At 37.1% G+C, this 22,216-nt stretch overlaps 1 long non-coding RNA gene across 2 annotated transcripts; it reads right to left on the bottom strand.

Moving 5' to 3' along the window:
- Positions 1–11,041: 11,041 nt before the first annotated feature.
- On the bottom strand, positions 11,042–15,013 carry LOC134822205 (uncharacterized). Of its 2 annotated transcripts, XR_010161150.1 has the most exons (4): positions 14,963–15,013; positions 13,361–13,505; positions 11,370–11,455; positions 11,042–11,201 (listed from the first exon to the last, which is right to left on the bottom strand). It is a non-coding gene; the product is annotated as an uncharacterized LOC134822205 (long non-coding RNA). The 2 variants fall into 2 exon arrangements; XR_010161149.1 differs by lacking the exons at positions 13,361–13,505; positions 14,963–15,013 and adding an exon at positions 12,831–12,956.
- Positions 15,014–22,216: the final 7,203 nt, after the last annotated feature.

Below are 22,216 nucleotides of genomic sequence, written 5' to 3'. Positions count from 1 at the left end.
AAATAAGAAAAAATTCGGATTTTTGATGGTTTTGAGTGCCTTCTAGCGTTCATATTAATGTCCGTTCATAATTATGTCCGTCCAAATAAGGTCCGATAAGGTAAAAATTAGTTTCATTCTCACACTCATTACTATCAATATTTGTTCACTATAACTCACGTGATATGAGGGGACTCATATTAATTAAAGGGAAATGTATGCGGGGGTAGGGTACCAGGTTAGTCTGGAACTCGTTCAGGTCCACGTTCAGGGACCCTTTAAACCGCAGACTAGCAGTTATGCTGCTCACTACCTGTAAGTGTAACACACGTTATCAGGTTATTTGAGCTGAGCGAGTTAATATTACGCTGCATGCTATCTAGTAAATTTAAGATTTCTTAAATCAATCGATAGATGTGGATATATTAGAGGAGATACCAATTTGATACCAGATCTAAGATTATAGACTCATCACCCATGAATGGCTTATCTCTAACCTGGCTGATAAGTCTGTTCAGGTTATCATACGTAGGCCACTCAATATCAATCTTCTTCTGGCATATATCAAAGATAGCCTCGTTATCCATCATGAAGCACACGTCAGTTTGGTGGGGAGTAAGGATACTGTTGTATGGCTCTACTATGGATGTAGACACCTGCGGTGAGATCACAAGTTTAATGTTACGTCCCTAGTTTCAATTACAAACTATAATTAGAAGCTATAATGGGAGTCATCTTTGCAATTTATAAGTTCTTACACATTTTACACGACTCATAATTTTAAGCGTCTAGCCAAGGCGTTCTTTTTGTGTACCACGTGTTTCTAATATGTGATCACGTGACCCTGCTATGCGCGCAGGAGCGTGGGAATTCGCCCGGCCAATTTGGCCTCCTAGCTGCGTCTGCACGCTGCGTTATCACGATTAGATGCAAAGTTCACTTCTGTATCTGATCGTTTTCTTGAGTTTACTTTGCTAATCGTCTAATCGGTATTTTTGCACTCGCCTTCCGGATTATGGAACGACCTGTGCAAATGGACTATGGAGTCTTCACTCTTCACCAGTGCAGTTTAAGTGTTACCTACTAACATGATACTCAGCTAAAAGTAACAACTAAATCCAATCCACTAACCGTAGGTGAAGGGTAGATAGCGTACTCCAGTTTTATTTTCTTCCCATAGTTTGTGCAGAGCTCCTCGACTAGAAGTGAAGTAAAACCCGACCCTGTACCGCCGCCGAACGATCTGAACATTAGAAATCCCTGAAATGGGGGAATTTAACGCCCTTGAATCTCAAAATAATTTTAACTTCACTAGGGTAATCCAGAATCCCGTATTTTTAAAGATAGTTTTCCGAAATTGGATTGTTAAATCATTTAGATTAACACTTGTGTTATAACCTCAGTGCCTGTTCCGACCTTGTGTAGTGCGTCTGTTTCGACCCTGAGGGTCGGAACCAAGGTTGTCATTTAAAGTCATGATCAAGTCTCATTTCCACCGTCCAGTTTTATCTATTCGGCAAACATAAGAATTACGGAAATAGATAAAGATAAGGTGATATAAGCAGCATATTTCCCACTTGATAATCACTGCACATTCATCTATTATAGTCTGTAAAGTGTAAGTCTGGGCCTGATTGGTTTACAGGAAGTCATGTGACGAACTTGCTTCATGCTGATTAGCTGCCATTAGAGCTATTACAAAGATAAACCCTTATCTTATTCGAACGCGTGGCGCTTATCTTTATCGCTGATGATTGGTTGTTTAGAAGTCACGTGACTAAATTGCTTGATGCTGATTGGCTGCAGAACAGATACAGCTATAATAACCACTCCATACTAGACTGCACGATAATGATGCTGATAAGAAGGTTCAGTTGTATAGCCTTCTTGACATCAATTATTGGCTCTTGTCGCGTGATCAATAAGTGGTCCACTCAGAACATCTGTCATATGATCGGCTGAATCAATCAGAACATCTGTCATATGATCGGGCGAACCTTAATCAGAACTCGACAATAAAATGTCAGCCCTAAGTAAGTCTAGATTAAACTTGTCTTGATTTCATTTCTGCTTTGGTATTCTTTGACAGGGTTGATAAGAGTGTCGATCCTTACAAGGAATACAAGGAATACCGAATACAAGGAATACAAACTTCGAATCTTAAGTTACAACAGCAACTGTCAAGATAATAAATATAATAGTGTTATAACTTGCTCCTCTCCATAATATGATAATAATAATATTCACAAATATAAATAGAATTTTACTATATTAATTAATCTTTTATTTTATAGACTTTGTTGTATCGTTATATATCTTCCGGTCAGTGAAATACACGAGCTAAATCTGTTTTGTTGCGCAACTGTCAAGAACGATCTATTTTATTATTATATAATATATATGTAGACTGAGAGTACGTTGACCAATATTATAATGTTAAATAGTATGCTCTGAAGATTTCTGATCACCCTTCCGTCCACACGGAAGCTTATACTGCTGTTTTACAATATACAAACTATAGCTTATGGCTAACTAAATTTGGCATCTTCTTTTGCAGCTATATAACAGATATATGTCCTAAATTGTTGGTAACACCCACTATTTTGCGCACAGTATAATATGTCATCTTTCATTATATCTGAGAATTAATTAGTTAATTAATTAGTTTATTAATGTACCTGAACTGATTCGCATGCCTCTATCATCCTTCTCATTTGATCTGAAACTTTGTTGATATGCTTCCTTCCCTCCGTATAATACCCCCGAGCAAAGTTGTCTGCCGAATCCTCCATTCCTGGTTGAATGTATTTTTAGACTTTATAACAACACTTAAAATCTATTAAATTTATCGCTAGTATTAACTATTATGTGGTGGGATGGAAACGTTTTAACCAGGTATAGCTATAATAGTCCACACTCTTTAGCTACATAATATGAAGAATTTATTTCACTTCTTAAGAAAAGCTTTTATAGGAAATATAGTGTTTCCGAAATAACCATATTTTAAAGTAAAGTGTTTTTGTGGTAAAAAAGAGCGATATAATACACCAATACAATATTGCCTTATATTTATAGCGGTGTCAACTGTCAATGTTTGTTCATTCTCGGCAATAATCACATACAAGTGTTAGTTTAAATGTTTATTTAGATGCGTTCGTCAGTAGAAATATTGCCCACCTAAGCTAAAACGAAAACTTTGTGACTTATAACTAAAAAAAGACCGAATCGATTATACGTCATTTAAGAATTTTGATTAGAGTTCGAAATATATCCAGAAAAAGGATTTTCTTTGTCATCGGCTCGCACGGCACCCAGTTTAAATAACAGTTCTGCTATATTGGGTGCATTTAATTTATTTGGTACATGTAATTGCGGACATAATAAATATAGCTCGATGGTATGTGTTAACTGTGTTTTATTTAGGTGCCCATCATATTTTACAGTGCAGCTTGGGGCAATAATCAATATTTTCGAACGGTTCTATTTTTTGGTCATTTCCGTTATAAATCTTTCACCTGTTATCATGTTGCTAGGATTATATAGTTTTGAAAACGGTCCATTTCTTATCTCGTCCACCACGGTTGGTTCGAAATCCACAAAAAGTGCTCTGGGCACATATTTCCCGTTTGATGCCTCCGAGTACAATGTCGTCAGATCGCTAGACTCTAAAAATAACGATTACTTTTATTAAATTAAATTAATATTGTAAATTTAACCATATAATAGTATGGAAATGTGTGGATATATGAGGAAATCAGGTAATGATTAACTTATAATACTTATTTCGGATATTTCTGGAATCCATGGATCAGCTGATGAAATATTTGACCTCTTTAGCACTTTGACTTATAAAGATATAAGCAGCATCAGTATCGATTTTCCTAGTCCTAATTTATAAATTTACACATTGATTCGTGCAAACTGCAAAGCCTGTCTCATTGATATTGGATAAATTGATAGATTATCACGATAAATCAATCAAGTATCTCGATTGAAAGATATTGAGATTTGTTGGCAAATTTCCATCTGTCTAATTTGTGCGATGATCTATCATTTATCAGCCACGTAGAAATACACCCACCCTTTTTGTCGCTTCGAACATTTTTCTTTTCAAATCCATAATATTGACAGTGTTCGTTTGATCAGGTGCACTACTGCATGTATAACAGTTATTTTACAAATTTAGGGAAGAGTGGTTGCAATCGTGACACGCCTAAGTTAAGCAAATGTGCTGCGATATTCCGACCATTCTAAATTAAGAAAATGTAGTCCACCGTACCGTTACCAAATTAGGTTCCTGATAATTATTTCTTAGTTCTAAATTTGCTGCTTTTTAACAAGAGTAATTTTCTTATTGTTAAACTAGATTTAAAATCTAGTCGATTGAGAGCCGGATTAATTTAAAATAAATATGTTAAAATATGTTGAATATATGTTAAAATATGTTAAATATATGTTAAACCTGAGTCATGCCCCTCTTTAAGTGTTCCATCATTCCCCAGACCGTGTTCCAAACAATACAGCTCCCAACAAGATCTCCCAATCTGTACTCCTGCCTGACCTATGTGGAGGGAAACGCATTCCCGTGGCATTCCTGCTGATTTTATTCTGTCTTGAGTTATGCTGAAAATAGGATATGGTTTAGCCTTAATTGCTGAATTAATATCGATGTAATAAAAGATATACCTTGCAGCTGCATCACCACAGTTCTTTACAAAATTAAGGGGCAGATTAAGGCACTTAGAGTTAGAGTTAGTAGGGTATTCTTTAGCACTTTAGTAGGACATTATTCTAACAGTATCAGCCTGATTTGTCAAACCTTGCATAGCACCCAGAAGCCCCATATTATTGAATTATTTTATTATCATTACTATTTATGCTATGTTATGCTGTTCAATTGTATTCTATTCTATTTTACTATCAACCGTTTTCGAAGGTAGCGGCTAGCGCCCTTATTCATTACTATTAGGTTCTTTCGGTGTGATGACGATAAAAATGAAGATGATATTATTATACTGAATCAAGACTTTAGATTGACTTCACACCAATTTAATACCAATAGGATATATACATGGTATTGGATCTACTAAAACTCACCAAGCTTTAAGGGGATTAATGGATTAGTTGGCAAGAGCAAGGGAACCAAACAAAGAGAGTCCACACGTAACACAGAGTAGGTATAATGCAATTGTTGGTAAGATTGTTTGTAGTAGCAGCCGGTGGTACTTCCTGTTGGTTTAGTAATCAAACAAACAGTATGACAAGTGTTTTCGGCAATATCGCTGACAGAGTACAGACTCAGCAGTGAGCAGACTCAGCAGACTGGGGACGGACCGTAGACTGCAGTCTGAGTCGTGGTAGAGTCCATTACTATCAAGCTGTCGAGTATGTTATAGCCTAGCAGGTTCTGCAGCCCAATCAGTAACAGAGTCCGTCATATTCCGTAACAGAGTCTGCCATATATTGAGCAGAGTCTTCCAGATCCATAGCAAAGCCTGATGCATGGAGTCTCATGACCTTTTAATAGAGTCCAACGATTCTGTAGCTTGTGCGATGAAGTCAGAAGAAAGTAATCATTTAATTGTGCTTGACAATTGACCCGTAATTTATACAAAATTTGACAATTTTGGTGTACACATTTTCAAATCGTTTGGGTGGGTGCAAGTCCAAACTGAGTGGGTGCAACATCCTTTGGGTGGATGCGCACCCACCCGCACCTACACAGTGGAGCCATGCTCGATGGGTGACAGATATCACAGTTGATCCCCACTTCCGGGAGAGTTTCTATAGAAACGATCTGAGATGCAATCTGTACGCTGTAATAAGGTATCTTCCAAGCGTTATGGCCGTAGATTGAATCTATATAAGTCAACTTCCCAGCAACATTTTATGAATGTCTGTGAGATATCCTTTGCTGGGTTTCGTTTATCATCAATAATAATATTGATGATATTATCATCTTACTTGCATTGCGATACGAGATACGCAGAACTTCCTAGGGGTATTATCTTATTAGTTTGAAATGTGAGGGGTTACAGGGAACAAGGCTGGTCTATTGATTAGAGAATTGGTACCGACTGTAAACGTTCCTCGTCCTTGTTTTAAATCTTTTTAAATCGTTTACAATTGTAAACTTTCTTTTCGAGCCTGTTTACTGAAACATCAGAGTATCAGCTCCCATCAACACCTTCAGCACAATCCATCCAGTAAATATCCTACCTCACACCCCACGTGACTGTATACAAAGTCAAACCACGTGATGTCGTCATAGAAACCATACTGGAAGTAGGTATAAAGTTGTCCAAGTGTTACTCACTTGCTACCCACGTGTTTTGACCACGTGATTGGATTTGAGGCGGCCAGTCCAACTTGATAAAATGCATTTACTAATGGGTGTATTTATTAATATACACTGTATTACATTTGAATACATTGTCGTACAAAAACCCTGTCGGGTTACGCAAGCGGTATTTTTGTCAGTGATTTTTAAATTTGAAGTGTGTCCATCGTTTGATCTGTTGATGAGCTCAGTTCGTTTCAGTGCCTGTTTCTTCTCAAGAGCACGATAATACTTACAGTGACTCCGACAAATGTATCAAATATCGTATTATCCTCCGCAATTTTAAAAAGTTTAAAACTCTTAATAACTCCCTCACTCCTCTTATGAAGATTCAATATGCTCTGCATGATGTGTAGAGAACCTGCCTCCTAAAACACACGGCCTCCACTCAACCTTGCAGTGATTGCAACCTCCTGCATGATAACAAAACGCTCGACTCATAATTCACAAAATTGAAGCGGCTTTCTCTAGCCGAGCCGAGTGTATGTTATCGTCTATGCCCGGTTGGTGGTTTTACTCCTGGGGCGGTTCCAATACCCAAATTGTAAGTCCCTGACCTGAAATGATTTCATTAGGGAGCCTCGTTTCCAATTCCACAAAAGTGTACAAAATCTAATAAGTTTTCAAGCTAATGACCAAAATAAGGATCTCAAGTTTCTCCTCCGAGCTGCTACAAGTTCTACAACCAGAATTTTTATTTCGTGACACTTTTTGGCGGCTTCTGGACCTCATGTTCTCGTGCACTTTCTAGGGGGATCCGTTTCTGCATTCTCTGGAGCCAGCTCCTTCTGTCAGATATCGCCACGTGTCAGTTTCGAACGTGCCATGACCCTGCCTACTCCTCCGATCGGTGCATTTAGCGCTCAACAGTCAACACTTCTACTTATTTTAGTTGAATACTTTTATATTGATTACAGCCCGTTTTTAAATTTTTAAAGGCCGAGAATATTTCAGTTTTTCAAAATTCAATTTAGGCTGGACTGCGGACGTGACGCAGCACTGTTTATGTTACTGGGCGGGCAGGTTTTTGTGCTTTTTGCAGTCAAGTGTACTGATATATCATATCCAGCTAATCCGGTAATCGAATCTGTGAAAATCTATTACATTATGTATGCTGATGCCCTTTAGGTCTTGGTTCTTTGGTCGAGCTTTAAATTATGTCGTACTGTTCATAATTTATTGGCTGGAATTTGTTGTCTGTAGCTGTGTAATGATCGGCCAGCCACGATTAATTCGATTACATAATATTTGCCTCTCTGCCCAGTGTTGTTGCAATATATAATATATGTAATATGTATATAATATGTTGACGTAATTTCCACACATACCTGCTTAATCACGCTACTGAATGACGCTGTGTAGGTTCCTGGAAAGGTTACATAATAAGGTTCCTGGAAAGGTCACCTAATAAGGTTCCTGGAAAGATCACCTAATAAGGTTCCTGGAAAGATCACCTAATAAGGTTCCTGGAAAGATCACCTAATAAGGTTCCTGGAAAGGTCACCTAATAAGGTTCCTGGAAAGATCACCTAATAAGGTTCCTGGAAAGGTCACATAATAAGGTTCCTGGAAAGGTCACCTAATAAGGTTCCTGGAAAGGTCACCTAATAAGGTTCCTGGAAAGATCACCTAATAAGGTTCCTGGAAAGGTCACATAATAAGGTTCCTGGAAAGGTCACCTAATAAGGTTCCTGGAAAGGTCACCTAATAAGGTTCCTGGAAAGATCACATAATAAGGTTCCTGGAAAGGTCACATAATAAGGTTCCTGGAAAGATCACCTAATAAGGTTCCTGGAAAGGTTACATAATAAGGCTCCTGGAGATGTCAGCTGATAAGGGGTGGGCGTGTGCTGCTACCAACAGTGTGAGAGTGTGTGAGATGACGTGGTCAGAGGCCTGGACAGTGCCATAATACGTATCACTCTATATATGAGATCTAGTTAATGGGCTGGGTAACGTGATTGTCAGAGTTGTGTGATTGTAGTTCCGTTATGAGAGATTGTAGTTTCGTTGAGATGAGATTTGTTGAGGGTTAGTGTCGGTTGTAGTTTCCTGGACGAACCTGTTCCTGTAGTTTCCGGGACGAACCTGTCCCTAGCTATATTTTTGGACAATTTGTAGTTCCTAGATTAGTTTCCTACACAGATGTAAAGATGTAATCATGTAATCTTATAACGAAGCCTATCAGTCCCGGTCCATTACGAAGTGATCAACCGTCTATCTTTAATCATTATAGTGAGTTATAACTTTATAAGTTGTAACTTATTATGAGTTGTAACCTTTGAGTTGTAACTTTATGAGTTGTAACTTTATGAGTTGTAACTTTATGAGTTGTAACTTTATGAGTTGTAACTTTATGAGTTGTAACTTTATGAGTTGTAACTTTATGAGTTGTAACTTTATGAGTTGTAATGGTGAGCGTCGTCAGATTCCCATATTTGTTTGGTTGTTGCTCATCCCAGTGAAGTTACTAGAACCGTCATGATCCGTTATATCACAGTATCATCATTGCTAACTCACCGGCCTTCAGTGACATAATGATCTATCCATTTCAAAGTATCCAGGCCCCTGTTAAGTTCATCGAGATTTGAGATCTGTTATAATTTATTGTAATTTGGGATGATGCCCAGTCTATAAAATATGTAAAATGGTTATGAAGCTATGATCTCTCTTAAAGTCCGGTCTCCCGCCTCAGTGGCCACTTTCATTTTGTGATTTTTTGTTGCGAGTTGCGATGGAGGTAATGGTTGTGAGGTTATTATAGTCACTTAAAAGCTTGACCCTTAGGGATTTGTTGCATCACCGTCATGCTCGGCTCGTTTTAAACTCCATGATGTGTTGTGAGCAGGGATATAGGTCACATCTGAGGGAACGACGTGCCGGCTGCAACTTAGTTCTATTCCTGGACTTATTGATTTCTTAACATTGTGTTAACCAACACTCCTCCGAATACCACCCGTGTAGAATTCTTATGAAACCCATAGAATATATCAACCCTGGCCTGACATATTACTGTATATGTCACTGATTAAAGGGAGCGTATTTAGTCATATGTAGTAATATGAGCATAATATATGCTCATACAGCCTACAAGTCATCTTATCGTGTCTCATATCTAAATGACTCTCATGACTTTATTTGTATGGTGTTGATATGGCTATGTACCATTACTGTGAACACTTGTCAGGCTACTACAGACGCCTTCCCAGTAGTGGCATCGTATATATAACATACCATCTGTAATGTGTACAATGCTCGTTGGAGCCAGGTCTTATGATGTCTTGGTGCTTTGATCGAGCTTTAAATTATCTGTTTCTCATTTCTTGGCCGGAATTTATTAAATTATTATTGCCTGCAAGATCGAGTTTGGTAAATCACCCGCACACGATGGGACCACTGGAAGCGCATTGCACTACAGATTTTTTCGCGCGCTGAGTGTTGCCAGGCAAATATTTCATCATGATTCCTATTGACCACCAGCCCTATCTTTACTTAGCATATCACTAGTTCATGTTTCAGTTTTAAAGAGAATCCTTTGTTCTGCATCCCAGTATAAATTTGATTAGTTAACTTTTTTCATAAAGTCGACTATTAAATGTGCGCAAAGTAACCAATTTTCGACAGACCACTGCAAGTGAAGCTTACATAGTAGGCTCCCAGAAAACTTAGAAGATATTAGACATCATCTCAACTGTATGTGTGCAAATTTTCAGGATGCTACTTTGTGATCGTTTTGAGATAGAGATGATCAAAGACGATGTTTCTGTGTAATTTTAATACATTCGCGTGCAATTTTTAACGCCAATTCTACCAATATAAGAATTGAAACTATTATTAATTTGATCGATTAGTGCATTGTAGCACAATATAATAACACATAGTATCAAAATGATCAGTTACCACAATGGCTTGATCATGAGAGCAGAGGACTACTCCAAAGAACAGATACTAGTAAAAGTTAGACCGGATGTGGGTTCGAGTCCAGGCCAGGGGTTGAAATCTTCGAATCGAATCGAAGATTTCAACCCCTGGCCTGGACTCGAACCCACATCGAATGCTTTTGCTCTATCTATATTATTTATAAATATAAGGTAAATACAATACCTTATTGAAATAAACAAATAAAGTCAGTAGTTAGATTAAAACACGAACACCGATATAATCATTGACATTATTACTAACACGTAATTTGCCATAACTCCGGATTAGAACTATGTTCCCAAGACCTAATTATTCTCAAACCCCATCGGTATTGAAAGTCTGAAAATAACTCAAAACGACCACTACTTAATATCATTATGTTAAACAAACAGTAAAAAGAGTGATGTGAATCCTATCTCAGAAAATGGATTCCATGATGCGTTTGATATTGGTTACGCGAACCAGGATTTGCTCGTTGATGAGCATTGTAGCGTTTCCCTTCAAAAAGCATTACTGGCCAGTGCGAAAAGCCTGCTGGCTTTGGATCAATTCATTATATTATATTCGACCGACCATATCATGCATATTCAAATTTTAACTCTTAACTGACAATTATTGCTTTTTTTACAATTCATAGATTTTACATTCGCGCCTTCCGTAAAGTAGAGCAAGATTCTGAAATTTCAGAAGGCAAACTGGACTTTATCAATGTTGTTGAAAGAGTTTCTAAAGATGATCAAGAAAGTTACTGAAACGATTCCGTCTATCCTACATAACAGTCTATCCTATACATAACAGTATTTTAGGCCTCGTTTGCAAAATTTTAGCGCACAGAATTAAACCAAGTTCTGCTGTGTTGCGAGCAGCGATAGAAGGAAGTTTTCTCCAACAGTTGAAGAGCGAGGGGTAGTGTGAACGAGTTCATCAGTTCATTCTTTTCTTTTGTGGCAGAATTAACTCCCTGTCAAAGATTAATAATGTGAAACGAATTTGAAACATAACCTCAGCAAGTCGTGAGTTGTGTCAAAATTGTATGATAGATAATAATCTCAGAACTTTCTAAATCTTAATAACATTTTTTCATCAGCATTGGCAAATAATTGGCAATAGTAATTTTGCTTCAACTTACATTTGTTCTCGGAGAAGGAATGTTACACTTTTACATGGTCCTGGCCTGATCGGCAATACTATTCGCTACTTTTCAGGATTTAATCCCTGAAATTTTGTACAATGCTAGCAGGAATTACGAAATCTATTCGAAGGTTATTTAGTTTGTTCCTCAAACCGCTCCACAAAATACTCCACAACTCCCTCTCTACTTCTCCCGCTCCCCCATCAACATTTCACTACCACTCCTCCCCCGCCCCCGAAGAGGAAAGGTCACCATTTCTACTCACACTCACAACACAGCACTCAGTCTTGGTCCAAGAAAGCAAAAGATGATCTACTCGCTACGGTACAGGAGAATATTTCTGCAATGGCCATCAATCTACGTTGGAAAGAGTTATTTGCTAACACTCAACCGACACTCTCAACAAACATTTGAAGTAGACTTACACCTGTGCTCCACGTCTAGTAGACCAGAGAAATATGGGCCAAGACTTCTAAAATAGAGGAGATACCACATCCAGAGGATTAATACAAGCTTCTTTTAGCTTATTTAATCTTTTTGCCATCTCCAAGAATAAGTGGCTGTTATGATTTCTTTTCACTGTCGCTAAACGTGTAAACAATTTTATAGATATTCATGCCATACAATTGCAGTACCTACCTATTGAACCTATGAAAGTATTTTTACCTAGCAGCAGTAAAATCGGGGGGGGGGGGGGGGGGGGGGGGGGGGCCGGGGGTAAGGGATCATGTATTAACTGTTTTTAGGATAATAATTAAGACACCCACCCCCTTTTACCGGCTTTTGTGGTACTAACTGTTGAGAAATCACTGTACTATGTCTTGGTTTATAAAATAAGATACCCACCCAGAAATTGCTTTAAACAGCTCATTAAATATGACTTTTTAGTTTTAAAAGGATCCGATATTGAATGTAAACAATGAAACTAACAGTTGAGATATCTATGCTTAATTAAAAACATACACTAACACACGCCCACATGTTTACAGATTACAATTACACACATGGCATGTATGTAATGTGTACTATACATATCACACATCATTTAAGAACCAGTAGTTGAAATACATTTTAAAATAAATTAAACACTGCACCTTCTCAAACGGAAAAGTCAACAAAGCCAAAGGCCACTTTTTAAAATTATACAAAAGATCAATCGCACTCTGTTTAATAAATTATATCTTAATTTACTAACTGTTTTTGGGCAAATTAGACCTAAGACTCACTATTTAGTAGCATACAGTACAAACTGTTTTTCTGGGAAATGAGCAGCAGATCCACCACTTAGTACAAAAGTACTAACTGTGTTTTGGAAGAATATATGACACACCACCCCAACGTCACGTACAGTTAACAGTACTCAGTACCTGATCCCGGGGTCCCCCCTCCTCCCCCGGTAAAATATGACCAATATTTCTTTATCTAAGGACGTATTTAAAATAGTATTACAGTACTTACTAAACGGTGTGTGTCAGAGGGAGTTGTAAGGGCTATCAAACTAGGAATTTTAAGATGTTGCACAGATTTGTATTTCTGAGTTCTCCAGTCACCACTATTTCAGTCAGCACAATCTCTCTCTCTCTCTCTCTCAGTCTCTCTCTCTATTCTACGATTTTGGTATCATTAGCACAACAAATAACAATGTAGCCATTACAGCAGCTAGCGACAAGTAAGTTTATCCTAAAAGTAACGAAGCACATGCTCATTTAAAAACCTTCATTTACTGAGAATATGATCAAGCTTATTAGTAAAGATACAATAAGTATTATAAGCGTGGCTTGCCTCAAATTAAATAGATCAGAAGATAACTATAAACTGATCATGATAAGAACAAAAACAACACAGTGCTTGGTCGTTGTTTTAAAGTTTGAAAACAGTGCATGTGGCCTTCCATCAAGAACACGGAATTATGTGATCATACAAGAAAGACAGATCTTAATAATATTTAACATCATTTGCATCAGGCTTAGTTGTTTGAAATAAATTACCTCATACAGCTGAAGACCAACAATGATTGAAGAGGAGGAAAAAATATCAAACAGAATAATCATATGTATTGTGAGCCAACCAGGGGTAGATGAGGCATCCATCTCTCCAACGGTTTTGACATCATCGAAATCATCTTACCGTCATCTGAATAAAGGTCATGTTAATTATCTCAATTATACATTAGCCAGTTGCAGTATTAAATTAGCCAGATGCTTAGCAATGCGCATAAATGTGCTCAGTGCATTCTTGGAATTTTCACAAGTTTTATTTCAGCCCGACAATGAAAATAATATCAGATCAGTGGTACTTAGATCGAATCCAAATAAAATCAACAAAGTGGCCGCTTTTTATGCACAATTTTTAAAAAAATGTATATTTGGACTATTCATATGTGCACAGATAACTGCATCAAGGTAATGATAATAATAATCCTATACATTTGCATAATTGAAACAATTATGGCCCCTTATTGTGGGCAGAATATGTGTTTTTGTTAAGGTGTCCTGGTATAAAACTTATCTGAGTGACTGCATAGGGATAAATACTAGGACCTACTAAACTCAAAACAAAATGCAGCCACCTAATTAAGATACTGAATTATTTACTTCACTTTAATTATGATGGCCAAACGTGACAAGCTTGTATCTAAACAAATAAAAACATGATCAATGATATGACATACATGTAGCGCGTGGTCAAGCGCAACTAGCAGAGCCAAACGGAATAGAAATAGCGCAGTGCTTTTCAACAGTCCCAGTTAATTATCAATCAAAATAACTGACCACTGATCAGCCCTACATTACATGACAAACACCCAACACTCATACTTTAATCAGAAACACTCACTGAGTGAAAAATGTAATACCTTGGGAACAAGAAATTTGGGATACATAACATTTTGATGCATAAGTGCATCCCTTTCTGATCTTCTGGATCAATTTTACAAAATTCAGAGAACAATTCCAACACTATACCGGTTTTACATTATACAACTAATAGAATTCTAAGGATAAACACAATAATCTTTCTAATTGCTATGTTAATTGTTAAATAGCAACATTTCGGGGTTGATTCATACTCTGCACTGCAAGGTTACAGTTTCATTTTAATAGAAATTTGAGTAATAATGCCTGTAACAATGTTTTAATAAATCATAGTGTGTTAAAGGATACAAATGGAGTGATGTGCTTTATGGCTACCATCATTGAGTGCATTGAGTTATATAACCTAAAAGGTGTCCAGTTTGGGATTGGGAATTGAGTGGGGCAGTATCTGTGCAGCCCTAAAACCAAGAGTAGACTTGGTTGTGGGGCTTCACAGATACTTCCCATGTATTATAGAACTATGATCATAATAAACTACTTTTAGGATAAGAGTGAGAAATAGTGAAACAAACTTTTTAGTAAAACAAATTTAAAATAATGCAAGGGTAGGGGTTACAGATAGTTATTATGACTTTAGGAACCTTAACCTTATTCCTAACCAAACTGTTGTGTACTCAATTTAAATGTCTAACTAGCCTTTAATAATGGTGGGTTGTCTTGGATACTGCATTTCCAACTTGGTGCACGCCAGGTTTAAAATAAAATTATTTCCCTCACTTGCTTGGATTAGATTGGCTCACTCCAATGTTAAGACTGCGTCGTCACCACTAAACAGTAGATTCATCATACATGATCTGAACTGTAGGCACCTAAATTGAATTGATTAGAATAAGTATGTCAAAGATTTCGTTTTCCCTAATAGAAGTTTCGATAGTAAATAAAAGGAAAAATGTGTCAAAATGTATTTAATATACATTCAATTAAATCAAGTGATGCGATTGGCAGAGCACAATCAAATTTTTAGTGTTGCAATTGGCAGAGCACAATATTTTAAATCTTTAACAATCTAATATATAAAAGTTTCAAAACGCATGATCTGCTCCATTATTTAGACTCCATTTAAGGGGCAGGGATGAGATTGTAGGAGACTTCTGATAGATGGATCTCATGTTTGGTGTCCACCTTCTTTCCCCGGTACTTAATTAAAAGAATATCCATTTGAGCATATATATTTTTACAATTGGTCAAAATATGGGTAAAAAGAAACAATAAACATATAATAACATTTATTGGAATGCGAGAATTTGTATTGTGGCAAGTGGTTGATTTAAGTGCTCCAAGAAATAATTTTACTTTACAATAGGCAATGATGAGTGGCAGGATTTTGTAGCCCACTAATAAACATTCATCTTCAAATCTTTCGAAAATGGCATTATCTCATAGAGCAATATATTCTTGGTTTAAAAAGACAACAAAGAAATTTTCAAAAGAAGCCTATAGAAGAAATTCTGCTTGTGTGCTTGTAAGAAATATCAATCATCTATACGATGGGAGTTGGGACATAAGATTAAAGGCTCATAATGTTAAGTTATAGAAGTCAAGCACATTGATGCATTTGGGACAAGCCATTAGAACTCACTGTACGGCCTCAAGTAAGAAAAATTGTGTACTTCGTCATGGAGATGGTATGTGAGAATTCATAGACCTGTGATCTACAACAATCAATATGTTACCAATGATTTGAATATCTTTTTCACTTTATATCAAAGAATAGGTGATATGATGTTCTATTCTTCATATATGTATTTACAAAAGGTCGTGAGCATACAGTCTCAAGTCTACAAACATCATTTCCCGAAACTTGTGGACGATATCAAATTTAAAGCTGGAAAAATATCAGCCAACAATACAATTTGCTTAAATAGTAAAGAATACGAAAGTTAACATCAAACTAGGCGGTTTGTTTGCTCATAAGTAGTCATTTCTTCTGCATTAGAATTAGCGCTCGATTCATCAGGCTATCTATCTATGCATAACAATAAAAATGTATACAAGCTATAATAAAATGACTCTAGATGCATCAATTACCAAATAATTAATTGTTTTAAAATTTATATACTGTGGTCGTACGTCGATTTTTTAATTCAAAACATGGAAATGGGTAGCGCATGGTCGCGCGCGCAACAATAAGGTCGCATTTGTGATTTCAATATTTTACATGACGTACGCGTAACGCGCGGACGCAAGCGCGACTAGCTGCGCCAAACGGGATAGAAAATAGCGCGGCTCTATTCAACGTGGTCCCATCGTGCCGCATGTAATTCGATAACAGAAGCTATACTCGTATTTTATACTCTGTGTATTGTGTAGTCTGTAAATTCATTGGATCCTTGTCTCACATTATCCGCTGGGATATTGTGCTGGGATATTCTGCTAGGTGAATGGAAGAAAAGTGTGTTAAAATGCTCATAGTCTGTTAAAATACACTCTCTTTATTAACTCTCTGCCTTGTCACATTTTCACAGATTCCTCACTTTAACCCTCTGGTATGTGACTGATTTCATTGCTACTCGATTTCATGTTATTTTTATCCTGAATTGTCACCTGGAGCCGAGAACCAAGTCCATTGTTCCCGGGATTTTTAGTGATTCTGCGTTCAATTTCACGGGTGCCACCCAATTTTTACTGCTTCTTTGTCGGTTTCACGGGTACTGCACCCATATTCAAGACAAAACATACGCTATCAAAATTTTGTAACCCCTTTTAATCACGCATTATTTAAAATTTAAAACGTTCTGACACTAATCCGTTCTCAGCTCTCAAGTGATTAAATTCCAAATTTCGGACCCACCGAGATTTTGTCAATCTTTAAAAACAAATGTGCTAACGCAAAATATAATTATTATTAGCACTTCTGCGATTTATTACGTAACTTTATCGTATTTTCAGTGTTTTGTTGAGGTCATGTTTCTTGAGTAGGCTCAGCTGAGTTCACTTTCTAATAATAGGAAATTGGCGCTTGAATAGCACTTTGGAGTGGCACATTTAAACTTTAAAGTGCTTCGAAGTATGTTATAGGACTGCCGAACAGTGACAAAACATCGGAATTTGTCGTTCCTGCTTTTGGTGCCAACCCCAATTCTTATTGTCGCGTTTGCTTTTGCCTATTATTGGTGCCTCAGTTATTATCGCAAGCCACGTTCTGTGACCAATGACTTGCTTGATTCGACTGATTTAAGCTGGCTTCTGTGTCCAAGTGTTAAATCGTTGTCCCATAGTTTCCTATTCGCCATAACTATAAGCCTCCGAATAAATTTAGTGTTAGGTCGCACGTGGTGTCTATTATATAGCAGCCTCATTTAGTATTATTCATAAAATTTAATAACCTTGTCGATTTACAGTTACGCTTTTGCCTGTAAGCAGAAAGCATATAATTAGATTTTAATGAAATTTCTTCCTGATTTTTTGGACTATTATTAGTATCGTACTGTTCTGTGGAACGCGTCTATATAATATCCTTCAGTACAAACATTACCCATATTATAAGTATATAAGGTAATATATAATGACGGGTATAATAAATGCGACAGTTGATAGATGCAGCTTTAGATGTAACACATTTTCATGAATTATATTCTTTTCCGCTTAGCAGTTGTCTAGACAAATAGTTAAATACATTTCATAATACATTTACACGACAGACGCAAACACAATCAATTAATGTTCGTTAAGTAGTTTAATCGTTTAGCGATAGTGTTGTTTATGCGCTTTCATTTATTTTTTCTTTGATGATCTTTTTCTGTAGTAACTGTAAGCTCCACTCTGACTCATTGCTAGATTTTATGTTCTATTAAAAGCTATAAAAATCTCTTTTATTGGGTTGAAATCAAATCTGATACCTCAGCTAATTAAAGAATCAATGAATAAAGAACAGAATTTTCTTGATACTCAGCTAAACCTTATTATATATTATTATATTTAATGGAATTATATCCAGTTTACACTTGTTTCAAGCGCACATCACGGGTTTGAAAGTACTGTTTATGAATTGAGGTTCGAGATCCTTATATCTCTGGACCTGATTTTCTTGAATCATCCGATATTTTCAAATTCCAACAACCTCTCCAGCAGAAATAAAGTTGAAAAGCGGCTAGTTGTTGAGACACGCGGTGCAATTTTATAAAACCTTTATGATTTTGCGACTAATATTGTAAATAATACGGTATACAGTATACACCTTACCGAGATTAACAACGTCCTGGAAAATTCCTCGTGGTCCAAATTCGTTTGTGAATGTTAGGAAATATTGAGTAATTGTTTATTAAATATCGAACATTTCGCATTATATTATATCAACTATCAGTCTTCCATATTGTTATTTTGAACATTCGTACCTAATAATTTCCACGGCTTAGTATTGCGATCTCCCTTGCTCTTAAAAACGGTCCCCAGATTATAACTATAAGTTTGAACTATGATCGAGCATACTCATTTTGCGCTTTGTCGTCCCAGACACACAAATTAGCTGGCTTAAAACCACTTTTGAAGTGACACCTACTGACTAACTGACCAGTCAGTGACTGCTTGATTTTAGCCGGCGTTGTTTGGTTCTAAAACGGTGCTTAATAAGGGATGCCATGCACCAGGCACCTTCAAATCGGTGGTCGGTTTTTGTCCCTTTGTTCTTCTATTCTAATTAAGTGAGTAGCAATCACTCCACCCTGTGCGGGACAGGAAGTTCTAGAAGAATATCATTGGGCTTTGACTCGCAAGGTATAACCGACATCCATTATCTTGTTTAGATCGTTTGTTTTGTTTTTATCGCTTACTTTGTCGTTTAGATTTATTCGTTTTCCAATGAAATGTACATATATAAACATATCCTGAAAAATAATGCGTTTTAGATAAAATAGTGAAAAGCAGTATTAATATTTTGAAGGAGATCTAGCAGATGTATTACTTCAGTTGTCTAAGAAAGTGTCTATCTTTATAATTAATCAGAATATAATGAGGGCCAGGACAAGGTTAAGATATTCGGCTGGAGAATCAACGGGACAAATTTTAACACTTTTTGTCCATTTTTAATAATGTCACTATGGTAGGGTTCAAAAAGGAAATTTTCTCTGGGGCTGGGGATTGGGTCTATTGTTTTCGGATGGTTTTAGAGATAGTTCCCTAAAATCAAACTTTGGAAAAATATCCAACATTCAAGAGTGGTTCTTTAACACAAGAGGTGTTTAAGGGGGCAGGAGGGTCTTCATGACAAATTTTCTCAAAACTCGACTTTTAGTTGTTTCTTTAGAGGGGAGTAATATCTATAGATAGCTTTAATCCCGTGAAAAATATCGTTTCTAGCTGATATTATTGGCTGTCAAAGTTTCAGCGCGTGTGTGAAATTGTGTTGCGAAAGCGATTTTGATAGCATGCCCTTGAAAATCGAGTCTAAAAATATATCTTTCTACATTTTTCGCGCAATCACCCTGAAACTTCATGATATGATTCTAGGGATATTAGAAGAGATGAGCTGGGCCGGAATTTTGAGCTAGGCCTTTAAAAATTTTTTATTCGATTTAGAAAATCTTGCGACCTGTCTTTTGATGATTTTCCGAAGTCCACGATGTTCAAAATCGATAAAAAATTTTTAAGGCCCTAATCTCAAATTCTACTCGGCTCATCTTTCTAAATGATCCTAGAACATATCTGAATGTTTCAGGATGATTGCTCTAAAACATGTAGGAGAATGATAGATTTCTAGACTCGATTTTCAGGGCATGCGATCAAAATCGCTCGCGCAATTACATTACACACACCCGCTGATCTTTGATCCAGCAATAAGTTCTGCTTAGGAACATTATTTTTCTATCGGATTAATAGCTTCTGATAGATATTCTCCCTCTGCAGAAACACTAAAAAAGTCGATTTGAGAAATTCGACTTTCGAATAGAAAAAAAAAAAAAAAAAGGGGGGACCCCCAACCCATGTAAGCTGATCCACCTCACAGCAAGTAGACCAAAGTGGCTCTTACATGTGAAGGGTGTATCAACGACCGCCGAGGCGGTGGGTGGGATTCCCCCCTGGATCATTTCGTCCGTAAACTTTTACAACATTTACCAATAGCTACATAATATCTATAAAAATTTACTTAAACAAACTTAAGAGACCTAAAAGCTCGTCTTCTGAGCAATGAGATTGAAGGATACGTCATCCAGTCAGGTGGGGCTTTTTGTCTTCCCTCTGATTCCCCTGAGTGCTATGAGTGTGCTTGTAGCAGATCAAACCTGATTATTTTTTTCCCGGTGTTTGATGTGATTTTTGACCTGGCTCTTAGCTTCTTTATTGTTGCGTCAGCTCAGGTCCGTATATAGCCGATTTTGCAGATTTAGTTGAAGAAAAGCTAGCGGGTCCCTAGCGGCAATATCGGATAGCTAGCGGAAACTAGCGGGTGTGTTAATGAAGCTGTACTATTCTCCGCTGTTTTGAGCGCGGCGTCCGCTATACTCCGCTAGCCATTCGCTAGTATGGAATGTCTGCATTTTAGTGCAACTCCGTTCGGCGCCCGCTAGCCATCCGCTGGCTTTTCTGTACTTAATCAGGCAATACGGGACCCGTGAGCTATCCTTTCAGAAATACGATCTACAAACACAGTGCAGAGTGGGCCAATACCTCCGGTGTGTAAAGACTTGTGGGGACAAAGGACCCTTTCTTGATGAAGTACTCTCTGACTCATATAGATCTTTCTTCTCTTTCTTCATGCGCCTGTAGTTTATCTAGTGGCTTAAATGTATTGGCGTCGCAACATTTTAGGATTGGGTGGACCCTGATGTCAAAGAATGTTCTTTCGAATGGTGCATACTGTCCACCAGCTGCTACGTCCGAGGGCTTCAATCCTGGGTGTAGGTCTTCCTGGAGAATGAAGTTGGTTGGACAGGTAGGAGTGCGAATATAGTCATTTTTTATTGGTATCACAATCATAAAGATATAAACAATTGACTACACTTCAAAAGTATAGATAAATTTTAGATAAGAGTAAATGTATAAAATAAAACAAAGAAGTTTATTTTGGAAGAGATCTCTGTCCCCTGTATCGTCGAAACTTACAGGGTTACTAAGTGGAGCGACAGTGGGGGTCACCACGTGCTACAATTAGCAAGACTGTTTGCCTCTTTTGCCCGATATTTTGATGAGATCCGCTTTATTGTGTTTCCTGTGCAGATTGGTCCTGGCCAAGGGATCAAATGATTTTATTCCATATTGCGAGGACTATGATAAACGTTTTTTATTTTCATTTCGTTTTTGTATTATGATACGATGTCTAATCCTTCGCAGCTCGCAAGGCCCAGTGGTGCTTCTTGCCGATCTACTGAAGCATTCTTGTGGTGGCGAGAAATCATTATTGATGCGCGGCCCAGTACAGTAAAAAAAATTTGGTTTACTACACCAGTAGTGCATCCAGTCATGCACTAAACTTGTTATTGTAGTTAAAATATTCAGTACTATTTCAAAGGATAAAGGAGATTTTGTAATAACAGTTTGGTTTTATGGGACCCGTAATTTTGGAAGTGATAAATTGAATATTTTCATAAAATAAAATTGTACAATGATTTTTATTTAATTTGAACAAGAAACAACAAAAAATGTTGGAATATTGTCAATTTTCCAGTTAGTCCGAAGTTATTCCGACTTTTTTTTTACATGTTGCCGTTCTAGTGTTTGTTTGTATAATTACAAAACAACATTTGACAGTGAAGACTCGATATTCAAATACGTAGGTTACCTGTTATTTGTTATGGGCGGCGCTCAGCTGTCATTCCGCCCGAACATGAATTTTTAGTTATGAACATTATAGCCTGGGGTCCGATCCCTGTAAGGGGGTAATATTGATTAGTAGTGGACTATATGTAGCTCTCCCCAGCACTTCTAATTTTATTGATCTGGAGGTCAATTTTATTGAGACAGGTAAGCTTACTGGGGACCCAAGTTTTTAGATTTATGTTCTTAATCCATAAATGGATATTTGGTGGAATTGATCGA

The sequence above is a fragment of the Bolinopsis microptera genome, chromosome 10 (assembly GCF_026151205.1).
Source record: "Bolinopsis microptera isolate Bmic1 chromosome 10, MBARI_Bmic_1.0, whole genome shotgun sequence".
Classification (NCBI taxonomy): domain Eukaryota; kingdom Metazoa; phylum Ctenophora; class Tentaculata; order Lobata; family Bolinopsidae; genus Bolinopsis; species Bolinopsis microptera.
This window is presented reverse-complemented; position numbering and strand designations above follow the sequence as displayed.